This window comes from Narcine bancroftii, chromosome 3, assembly GCF_036971445.1.
Source record: "Narcine bancroftii isolate sNarBan1 chromosome 3, sNarBan1.hap1, whole genome shotgun sequence".
NCBI classification, from domain to species: domain Eukaryota; kingdom Metazoa; phylum Chordata; class Chondrichthyes; order Torpediniformes; family Narcinidae; genus Narcine; species Narcine bancroftii.
Window position 1 is genome coordinate 99,043,364 of NC_091471.1, and position 12,534 is coordinate 99,055,897.

Below are 12,534 nucleotides of genomic sequence, written 5' to 3' on the forward strand. Positions count from 1 at the left end.
CTCGCCATATAACACGATCTTGGGAAGGCAATGGTCCTCCATTCTGGAGACGTGACCCACCCAGCGCAGCTGGATCTTCAGCAGCGTGGACTCGATGCTGTCGACCTCTGCCATCTCGAGTACTTTGACATTAGGGATGAAAGCGCTCCAATGAATGTTGAGGATGGAGCGGAGACAACGCTGGTGGAAGAGTTCTAGGAGCCGTAGGTGATGCCGGTAGAGGACCCATGATTCGGAGCCGAACAGGAGTGTGGGTATGACAACGGCTCTGTATACGCTTAACTTTGTAAGGTTTTTCAGTTGGTTGTTTTTCCAGACTCTTTTGTGTAGTCTTCCAAAGGCGCTATTTGCCTTGGCGAGTCTGTTGTCTATCTCGTTGGCTCTAAGGAACCATTTAAACCCCAAATCACCAGTTATGGCAGAAAGGCAACGATTCTATGAAAGGAGACAAGGATCAGGAGAAACAGTAAGTGAATTCCTGGCATCATTGCGCAAACTGGTCGAGCACTGTCATTTCAAGCAGTTTCTAAATCAGGCACTGCAAGACAGATTAGTGATGGGGTTGGTAAATCACCAAGCAAGGCAAAAATGATTAGCAATGGATGAAGATGTTACATATTGCCTGTAGCGCTGAAATAGCAGATAAAAACTTGGATATGTGTCAACCAGACCTACTGGTCGGGAGGTCTTCCTGTCAACAATGCTTCCATTGTGGGAAATACAACCACCAATACGACCAAAAAACCTTTTTAAAAATTCTAAATGCAACCATTGCAAAAGAGAAGGACATACCAAAACTAAATGTCCGCTTCTAAAGCGCAGGTGGCCTGCAAATAAACAGGCAGCTAAAGTGAGAACAATTGCAGAGAGAGAGAGAGGCAACTTGGCAATGATGATGACCTTGAATGGCGGAGATTTGAGCTCCTGAAATTTTAGCTCTTGAGATATTACACATCTGAGGAATAAACGGAGGAAACACAACAATCTTTATACAGGTAAAAATAATGCCGTTACATGTAAAGGAACGCTTGCTATCATGCCTCCCGGCAAAAACAACTGAAATAACTCTTAAGATCTTCCCCTAGACTGGCTGGAAATCGGTTCAATACTAAATGTAAACCACACGGACACCTCCCAGCCAGAACTCGACCAAATCCTCAACAACCACACAGTGATTTTCCAACAAGAACTGGGGAAAATTAAAGGCATTCAAGCCAAACTGCAATTAAAAGATAATGCGGAATCAAAATTCTTAGAAGCCAGAACAGTCGCATTTGTTATGAAAGGGAAAATTGAGGCTGAATTAAACAGACTACAACATGAAAGCATATTAGAACCAATACAATACAGCGATTGGGTAGCGCCGATTGTATCCATACAAAAAGCAAATGGTGAAATTTGCATTTGCAGTGATTACAAAGTCACCATCAATCCATCACACAAAATACCTGAACACCCAATGCCCAAGGCTGAAGAATTGTTCCAAGCACTAAACAGAAGGCAAAAATTCACAAAGCTCGATTTGTCACAAGCATATCAACAGGTAGAATTGGACAAAAAAAAATCAAGGGAATATGTGAGAATCACCTACACACCTGCCTTATGGAATATCAGTAGGACCTGTGATTTTTCACGGAACAATGGACAAATTACCACATGGACTCTCAGTTGGGTGTCAACAGTGAACAATTACAAAATCTTGAAAAGGTTTTAACCAGACTACAACAGGCTAATATATGATTACAAAAGGACAAATGTGTCTTCATGCGGCCCTCAGTAACATATCTTGGGTTTACAATCGACAACAAGGTGGTGTGAATGAATCCAGGAGGAACAGAGGCCGTTTGCAAGGCCCCATACCCAACCAACAAATCAGAATTACAGTCCTTCCTAGGACTTGTTAATCACTACTGAAAACATATCCCTAATATATCTACACTATGTAGCCCGCTGAACCAATTATTCAAGAAAGATCAAACATGGTTTTGGAACACAGAAACTAAAAACATAGTCAATCAACTAAAGGAAATACTAACGTCAATAAGTAAGGTGCTGATCCACTACGACCCTAGTAAAGAAGTTACACTAGTCGTGGATGCTTTACCAGTGGGACTAGGAGCAGTACTATCCCAAATCACAGAAAAAGTTGAGCAACCAGTAGTGTATGCTTCGCGAACATTAACCACAAGTGAACGCAATTACGCCCAACTAGAAAAAGAAAGATTGGCAATCATTTGTGGTGTAAAAAAAAAAAATTTCCACCAATATCTTTACAGAAGAAAATTCTCCCTGATCACAGACAACAAGCCTTAGTTTAATCCTGGGGCCACACAAAGATATACCAGTATTAGCTGCAGCTAGAATTCAAAGATGGGCCATGCTACTAGCAGTGTGTAATTATGATATAAAACATAAACCAGGTATACTCAACAGCCATTCAGATGCCTTATAACAGATTCTGCTACCAGAAACAGAACAACGAGAAGAAATTATTAAATGGACAGCAGAGGCTGCAGCCATCAACCAAAAATAAATTCAACAAGTGCCCATTACAGGCCAGATGATCGGAAAGGAAACCCGAAAATAGGCAACATTACGCAAGATCCTATATTTCACCCTTAATGGGTGGCCCGAATCTGAAGTCATTCCAGAAGATATAAAACCTCACTGCCATGGTCTATCAGTCAAAGAAGGATGTTTACTATGGGGTACCTGTACAATTATTCCAGCCAAATGGCAAACTACCATGTTATCAGAACTGCTCCACAGCCATCTGGGAATGGTACGAATGAAGGCACTGGCCCAGATGCATGTCTGGTGGCCCTCCATAGACAGATGTTGAAACAACAGTAAAGGAATGCAAAGTATGTCAGTCAATACAGTCAAAAATGCCACAAGCCGAAGCTAACCCATGGAAATGGCCGATATCCAAGCCCTGGCATCGGATTCATGTGGTCTTCACTGGACCATTCATGGGTGAAACTTTTCTAATTGCTGTGGACACACACTCCAAATGGCCAGTAGTTTCACAGCTGAAAAACACCAAAGCAGATCCCACGATTGACTGTCTACGAGCTATCTTTTCCACTTACAGATTGCCTCATGAATTAGTTACAGACAATGGGCCTCAATTTATATCAAAAGATTTATGCATGACAACAATATCAGACATATTTTGTCCGCACCTTATCACCCAAGTACTAATGGGGAGGCAGAATGTTTTGTACAAACATTCAAAAAAGCAATGAAAACCGTGAAACTTCTAAATGCCTCCTGAACACACAAAATCACAAATTTCCTATTGGGCTACAGAAATGCCACATTCTACCACAAAATACACCCCAGCAGAACAAAGGTTTGGCCGCAACCTATGGACCAGGCTGACTGCAGTTCATCCAGATCTGGGTCTCCAAATGCAAAAAAAAACAGCTTTCCCATAGACCTCACCTAGAACATTGGAAGTGGGCGAGAGAGTTCTGATACAAGATTATAGATAATATAAATTCCCATGGGTGGTAGGAGTAATCTGATAAAAGTTGAGCCCCTGCTCATACTCTGTTCTAATTGGGGACCAATTGTGGAAGCGACACATTGACCAATTACGAGTATTGACTGACATGAAGGTCCACAAACTGCCTCTTGAGCTGGAGGAACTGGAACCAGACGTGCTGTGGCCTGCCCCGAGTGAGTAAGGGGCAGAGACGGTCGTGCAGCCAAGCAATTCATAGAGGAGTCCAGTAACAGACACACAACCAGGAGGGCAGTGACGACGGGCAGTCACCACTGACTCAACTGCCAACCCTACCATCTACGGGTCCTGAGCAAAGACCAGCACAGCAAACCACGCTGAGGCGGTCCAAAAGAGAAAGAAGACCATCTAAACACTTTAAGGACTATGTGCCCTGATTATTATTAAATACTTTCCCCTTTTATAATTATAATTACTCATGAGATGTATTCTAATTCTCACTTGTAGTCCTGGGCCTGATGTAATCTTATTAGTTCAAAGGGGCCCAGTCAGCATTTATCGCATGGGGGTGGGGGTGGGAGGGGAGGTGGGAGAAGAGTGTTGGGTATAAGCCTGCCCTCTGCTGGACATCATGACGCCCAGGTCATGATGTCACCCTTGCACCCTGTGTGTCAGTAACCATGTTAGTCTAATAGAAGTAAAGGATGAGAAAACATCATGTCTCCAAACTTAATTGTGTGAGTGCATACACAACAGATCCCTCCCTATAATTTCTGCTAGTGGTTCAATTGCCAGAACAAAGAGACCAGGAGATGGTGGGCACCCCCCTTTGCTAGATCTATTCAAAGGAAACATCGACGACACCAGGCCACTGGTTATAATTTTGGCCTGTGGCTTATGAGTTTCTGTCTAATCAAATGTTTGGCCTATTCCAAATTTTTCTAGTACTCTGAATAGGAACGGCCACTCAAGCCTTTTCTACATGTCGAGATACAGTTATACGAAGGTTCACTTTAGACTTAGCTTGATGAATTATATTTTAAATAGTCTGCCCAGATTGTTCACAAGTGTCTCTTTTTTTAACAAAGCCTATCTGCTCTGAATTTATGTTTAGGTAGATATTTCCCTAGCCTATTAGCTATAACTTTTGCCAAAACTTATAGTCCACATTTAATAAGGAAATGGGTCTATATGAAGACAGTTTTAGCAGATCTCTAGTCTTTTTCGGTAGTACCATAATAATAGCTGTTGAGAAGGATTCTGGGATGGTCTGAGTCTCTACTGTCTGGTCCAATATATCTGTAATAAGAGGCATCAAAAGGTCTTTAAATTGTAAAACTTGGGCAGAAAACCATCTTCTCCCAGTGTCTTATTCGCCTGTAATTTATTCAAAGCTTTTCATTCTCTTCTCTAGTAAAAGGGACATCCAATGCTATCTGATCTCTATTTTCCAATATTGGCAGTTCAATCACCGAGATAAATTCATCTATCTTAGTAGAGTCCCCTAGCAATATTGTTTGTAAGTATTGTTAATTTCCTTCTAATTGTATGTTAATTTGTCAGGCTCAGTTTGGATTTCATTGATCATCCTTGATGTCTCCTTTGCCTTTAATTGCCATGAAAAAACTTTATATGCTCTATCTCCCAATTCATAATACTTCTATTTTGATTTTAAAATAGTTTTTTTTCCATTTTATATGTTTGCAATGTGTCATATTTCATTTTTTTATTTTCCAAGTCTTTGTACTTAACTTTCGAACCCGTTCTCTGTTACTCTTTTTCCAATTCTGCTATTCCTTTCTCTAGACTATTGACTTCTGCCACATGTTCCTTTTTTTTAGTATATGAAATTATCTGTCCCCTTAAGTAAGCTTTGAGAATATCCCATATTTTAAAAAAAACTGTCATTAGTAGAGGGTCAATTTGTTTCACTAAACAATTCTATTTGTCCCCTAATAAAATTACACAAATTTGTCCTTCCCAACAGTGTAGGTAGGATTAAGACACCATATATGGACACTCTTTTAGTTTTTTTTTCAGGTATTGTCATAGTTAAAGTCATCAGTGCATGATCAGATTATAAGATAGCTAGGTATTCCATTTCAACCACTCTGTTTTTCAATTGTGCAGACATTAAAAAAATATTATTTCCCTTATAAGAGTCGTGAACCTTCAAGTAGAATGAATAATCTCTCACCCTGGAGTGTGACTGTCTCCATACATCTATCAGCTTTAAATCCTTCATAAAAGATAAAGTAACTTTCACAGATTTTACCTTTGTTACTATCTTTGCTGATTTATCCAGGCGGAGGTCCAAGCAAAAATTAAAATATACCCCCACCCAGTACATTTTGTCTTCCTTCTACTGTTTTTAAGAAGATATTCTGTATGAAGGATTCATCATCAAAATATGGAACATAAATATTCAGGGTTCTGCATATATTGGATAATATGCCATGACAGACCTTTCTGCCCGATCAATGGATGTGTCTTCAACCAGCATCAGTATATTTTTATTAATTAAAATTGTTACTCCCCTCGCTTTGGAATTAAAACATGAGCATATGACTTATCCGACACAGACCCTTTTTAATTTATTGTGTTCCAATTTTTACGGTGTGTTTCATGTAGAAAAAACTACGTCCACCATTAATTTTTTTCAAACATATCCCAGACCAGCAAACTCCATTCTTTGCATAAACCCCCAGCCGCCTGTTCCACATAATGTCTGCCCATAGTTTTACACCATTTTCATCCATCTGTCATTTTTCATGAAAATGTACAAAAATACCTGCAGGGAATTTTATTTTCGGTTTACTTTTGTGTTTGAAGATTGCCATGGCTCTTAACTTCGTCCCATCGGCCATGCACGATAAAACCACAGTAAACATGGTCCTTTCATGGCATGTATTTCTGGTTTTCACAGTTTTAAACTTTTACCATTCCTCAGTTCTATTGCCTATCATGTCAAAATTCATGGGGGTTTCGTCCATGTTTCCAATGTTTGCCAATGCAAACTGGTGTTTCTGCCGGTTCCGTGTAATAAACTGGTGAAAACTTACAACTTCATGATCAAGATTTTTTGGTAGTTACTGCGCAATTTTTTTTGTCATCATACCAGAATTTTCCTGTTCATGAAATGATTGCACCAGCCTAATGTAACTTCAAAATCTTTACTGAGCTCTGGGTGCAATTTGCCCAATGCAGTGCAAATGTTCTTACTTTATTTCAGGTGACTGTAGCAATCTTCCCTCTGTTCACATACCCATTCAGCAACGTGATTTTCCAACTCTGGCCAATGAGTGCTTCCTTTTCTCAAAGAACATTCCCTTTTTGGTATTTTTCTTAAAGTTTCTTCTTTCTTCCTCCAATCTCTTACCAACTTCTCATGTACATCAAATTTTCTTGCAGCAGCGCAGTTGTCAGTTTTCTTCACCATTTCTATCACTTTCAACTTAAAACTCGCTTCATATTTTCATCATGTGCTGTGTTGTGTCGATGGACCCTCCTTGATAGCAATCACCTCCAGCCAACACCTAACAGATCAATCTGCGCAATCTTTGGAGGTCGACTTTTGCACCAGTCAACAGGCCAATTCAGGCAGCCAGAAAATGGGGGTTGACTTATATGCCAGATATACCATAAAAACCCTTAAAATGAGACTGAAAAATAAGGGTCGACTTGTACGCCAGTCGACTTATACGCCAAAATATACGGTATATTCCACAAGTTTGATGTTTGCAAGTATACTCGGTAGCATTTTTATCTCGTCATAAGATTTTCAATATTGCTCTCATTTTACAATCTCAAGTTCAGAAATATGTGCTAATATATTTCAGTGAGGTGCAATCTTCCTAAACAAGGTAGGAAATATGCAGAGTGAAACACTGAATTCTGCAGATGCTGTGATTGTAGTAAAAACACCGAAATGCTAAAGGAACTCAACCGGTCTTTCAGTATGCATAGGATATATGGATACTGAAGATATATCGCCAATGTTTCGGGCCTGAGCCCTTTGAGAAATAAGCCAGAAGCAGGAAATCTCAGAAAGTTTCAGAATTCAAACGGTGCTGGCTGGTGGAGGAATGCAGACCAACTATAGGTATTAATTGGATATAATAAGGGACATGGTCAGAATTTATTATGTTTGTGTGAAAGGAGACAGAATGGAGTGACAGAGCTAGCAGAAGGCAATGGGGGAAGAAGTGAGGGGGTGAGTTTTAATGAAAGCCAGAGAAATCGATATTAATGCCATCCGTTTGGAGGGTGCCCAGTCGGAAGATGAGGTGTTCTTCTTCCAATTTGCAGGTGATCTCAGTTGGGCAGTGCATGAGAATGTGGATTGACAAGAGATGCTGGAGTAGGCCATTTGGCCCATTGGGCCAGCACCACCATTTATTCAAATTATGGCTGATCTTCTACTATCAGTACCCTGTCCCTGATTTCTCACCATAGCCCTTAATTCCCCTGCACAAGAACCTTATCTAACTCCCTCTTGAACTTATCCAGATAACCCACCTCTACCACCCTCTGTGGCAAAGCATTCCACAGAACAACAACTCTGGGTAAAAAATAAAATGTCCTAAAGGGCCTTCCATGTATTCTTAAATTATAACCTCTTGTCCTAGTCTCCCCCAACATTGGGAACATGTAATCAGTTTCTGTCATGTCCAATCCCTGAATATTCTTACATACCTCAATCATATTTCCCCTCATCCTTCTAAATGCCAACGTATACAACCCCATTTTATCCAATCTTTTGGCATATGCCAATCCCACCATCCCGGGAACTAACCTTATTCATCGATGCTGCAGAATGTCCTTCATCAAATTAGGAGACCAGAACTGGACACAATACTCCAGACATGTCAGCAAGAGAATGAGATGGAAAATTGAAATGGGTGGACACTGGAATATTCAGACTATTGTGGCAGACAAAGGTGCTCATCAAAGCGATCTCCTAGAGTCTGTGTCCAGTCTCTCCAATGTAGAGACCACAAAATGAGAACTGGATGGATGACCCCTGCAGATTCACAAGTGAAATGTTGCTTCACTTGGAAGGACTGTTTGGGGCCTCGAATGGTGATGAGGGAGAAGGTATGGGCACAAGTGGAGCCTCTCTTGCAGGGACAGGGGTAAGTCCCAAGGGGAGGGAGGAGTGGACAAATGAGTCACAGAGGGAGCGGTCTCTGCGGAAGGCAGAGAGGGGAGGAGAGGGGAATAGGTGTCCAGTGATTGGATCACATAGGTGGTGGAAATGGTGGAGGAGGATGTGTTGGATGTAGAGGCTGGTGGGGTGGTAGGCGACAAGAGAAATCCTTGTTGCATGTGGGGTGGAGGGGGCCAGCGCAGATGTGCGGGTAATGGAGGATATGGTGGTTGAGGGAAAGCCTTTTTTTTAACTACTACCTCGTCCCTACCAAATCCAATTAACACCTTTATTCCTTTAGTTGGTCTGCATTCCTCCCCCAGCCAGCATTGTCTGAATTCTGAGACTTTCTGACATTTCCTGCTTGTGGCTTATTCCTTGAAGAGCAGGGTGCTGATTAGGTCAATGATTAAATCAGTCGCTCAGTTCCTCTTGTCTAGCACATTATTAACTGAGCTTTAAAGCACAGAGCTATTAAAAATAGCCTGATAACTGATTCAATTTTACACCTCATTGTTAGATTAATCCTTCATTCACTAAAAAAAAGTTGACTTATAAAGAATCCTAAGTTATTGAGACATTGCAGTCTTCCTTGTAGAAACGAGCTGTCTGTTGCAGTGTTGAGGTGAGTCTTGTGCAATTGCCAGTCATTGACCTTGTGCCTTAAACAGATGAACGGTGAATGTACCTATCGCCATTGTTGAAATCACAAAACTTTCTAATATGGCATTGTGAAAGTTCAAATTAGATCATTGCAGAAGCAAAAATAATCTATGCGACCATGGAGTTGTAACTACACAGGTGGCTAACTGGATCATAAATTCCATTTCTGTAGAGTAATACACTCTGTCCCCTATGCCTGTTTTATTCTTATAACTCTGGAAGCTTTTTTCTCTTATGCCTGTCCAACTATTTGTTGATTATTTTTGCTTCCACCAGTTTCAATGAGCATGATTTGATTACCATTAAAAAAAATTCTTCCTCAGATCCCCATGTATCGCTTGCTCAAAGTATTTATCCGCCTCCTAGCCATTGTACCATTGACTAATGGGAATAGTTTCCTTTGCTTGCACTTTCACAAAACTGTCGTACAATCTTATCCATATCACCTCCTTTACAGGTTTGATATACCTTGCTCTTGTATTGTATTGATAAGGAGCTTGGAAGCTTGAGAGAGTGCTCAGATATGTCAATGCTAAGAATAGGTTGAGAGGGCTTTTGTTTCCCAAAACTCTTCAGTTTCTGGAGATGTATTTAAATGTGTTAATTGCACAAATTTGACAATTGACAGGATCAAAGTAAAAACATAGAAATACTGGAGGAACTCAAAAGATCTCGCAGCTTCCATAGGAGGTAAAGATATATAACTGATGTTTTGGGCCTGAGCCTTTCTTCAAGGTATCTGGCTGGATCATATATTTAAAGATCCCATTAATTCAATTACTTTGAAGGAATATTGTGTTCTCCCATACTATGAATAAGGAGTAATTTTAATTTGTTCAGTACCCCTAAAATTGATTAAAATTCCAATTAATTATAAACAATCTCTCATTCCACGCAAGAACAAGCCTTGGTTAATTAAGGAAATAAAGGAAAGTATAAAATTAAAAGCTTGTGTACAAAGTACCCCAGAGTAGTGGAAAACTGAAGGATTGGGAAAACTTTAAAAGGCAACGAAGGACAACTAAATGAAAAATAAGGAAAAGGAAGGATTATGAAGGTAAATTAGCACAAAGTATAAAAACAGATAGCAAAAAGATTTATAAATATATAAAACAGAAGAGGATGGCTAAAGTCAACCTAGGTCCCTTGGAAGATGAGAAAGGGAAATTGATATTGAGAAATGTGGAAATGGCCGAGACATTGAACAGATTTTTTTTTGTCAGTCTTCATGGTGGAAGGCACGTCCAGCATGCCAGAGTGGTGTTAGGGATGCAAAGGGAGGTGAGGGACTCTACAAAATAATTTTTACAAAATAAATAGTGATGAACAAACTTATGGGACTGAAGACGGGCAAATTCCCTGGTCCTGATGGGATGCATCCCAGGGTAGCAAATGGCGGGTGTTATAGTTGATGCGTTGGTAGTCATTTACCAAAATTCTCTGGACTCTGGGCAGGTCCTGACCGATTGGAAGGCAGCAAATGTCATGCCAATTTTTAAAAAGGGATGTGGGCAGAAGACTGGTAACTATCAGCCAGTTACCTTAAAATATGTAGCCAGGAAAATGCTTGAAGCTTTTATTAAGGATGAAATAGTGAGCCTTTAGAAAGAAAGGCAGATGCAACATGGATTAAGAAAGGGCAGGTCTTGTTTGAAAAAACTTGCTGGAGTTCTTTGAGGATATAATGGGTGCGGTAGATAGAGGGGTACAGGTTGATGTTGTATATTTGGATTTCCAGAAGGCGTTTGATAAGATGCTGTTCAAGAGTCTTATCAAAAAGATACAGATGAATGGAGTTGGGGGGAGGTATATTGGCATGGATTGAGGGGATTGGTTAACTGACAGAAGGCAGAGAGTTGGGATAAATGGGTGTTCTTCTGATTGGCAGACAGTGGTAAGTGGGGGGCCGCAGGATCAGTGCTGGTCATCATTTACATTGGTGATTTGGAAGAGGGGACAGGGTGTCGTGTAGCCAAGTTTGCGGGTGATACTAAATTGAGTGTAAAAACAAATTGTACAGAGGATGTGGAGAGGCTGAGTGGGCAAAGGTCTGGCAGAAGGAGTACAAGCTTAGTAAATGCGAGGTCATACACTTTTGTAGGAAAAATAGAAGTGCAGATTATTATTCAAATTGTAAAAGACTGCAGCATGCTGTAGTGCAGAAGGACTTGGGTGTGCTTGTGTATGAATTACAAAATGTTGGGTTGCAGGTACAACAGGTTATTAAGAAGGCAAATGTAATGTTGCCCTTCATCGCTAGAGGAATTGAATCCAAGAGCAGGGAGATCATGCTACAACTGTACAAGGTACCAGAGAGGCCGCATCTGAAGTGCTGTATGCAGTTCTAGTCCTCATACTTGAGGAAGTATATGCTGACCTTGGAGGCAGTACAGAGGAGGTTCATCAGGTTGATCCTGGAGATGAGGGCTTACAAAGAGAGACTAAATCGCCTTGGATTATATTCACTTGAATTTAGAAGAATGAGAGGAGATCTTAGAGAAACATATAAAATTATGAAGGGGATGGATAAGATAGAGGCAAGAAAATTATTTTCACTGGTAGGTAAGACCAGAACTAGGGAACACAGCTTCAAGATTCAGGGGAGTAGATTTAAGATAGAGATGAGGAAAAACTGTTTTCTCAGAGAATAGTGAATCTGTGGAATTGTCTGCCGAGGGAAGCATTTGAGGCTACTTCATTAAACATATTTAAGTTTCAGTTAGATTTTTACATAAAAAAGAAATTTAAGGATATGGGGAAAAGGCAGGTAGGTGGAGTTGAGTCAATGATCAGAGCACCCATGCTCTTATTGAATGGCGGAGCAGGCTTGACAGGCCGGATGACCTACTTATGTTCACACAAATTTGACCTCCCATTTAATGAGATCTCTTCTGATGTGTACCAAGCTCAACTCCTGTGTCAGTTCCACGAAACTCCCATCTTTAAAAATCCTATCTACCTTCCAGTTAAATAACTTCAGTGATGTAGCCTCCACAGCCAAATGGAGTAAGAAAATAAGATAGTGATCAACCTTGGGAGAAATTCCTATACATCTCACTTTTAAATGTAACCATATCCTCTCATTCCAACTAATGGAAACGTTTTAACATCTGCTTCAACTTGCTCCCTTAGGATACTGTATGTTTCAGAAAGATCATCCCAGTTGTTTTGAACTCCAAAGAATATAGAACTATCTTAGCCATTCTTAATAGGACTACTCTTTCAGGAATTCCATTAGGCAGTACATATTGCT

General features: G+C 40.4%; 1 protein-coding gene across 7 annotated transcripts in view; it reads left to right on the top strand.

Moving 5' to 3' along the window:
* The window catches only part of ppat (phosphoribosyl pyrophosphate amidotransferase), an 89,538-nt gene that overhangs the window by 27,693 nt on the left and 49,311 nt on the right, over positions 1-12,534 (top strand). The gene's annotated exons all lie outside the window — the stretch shown is intronic.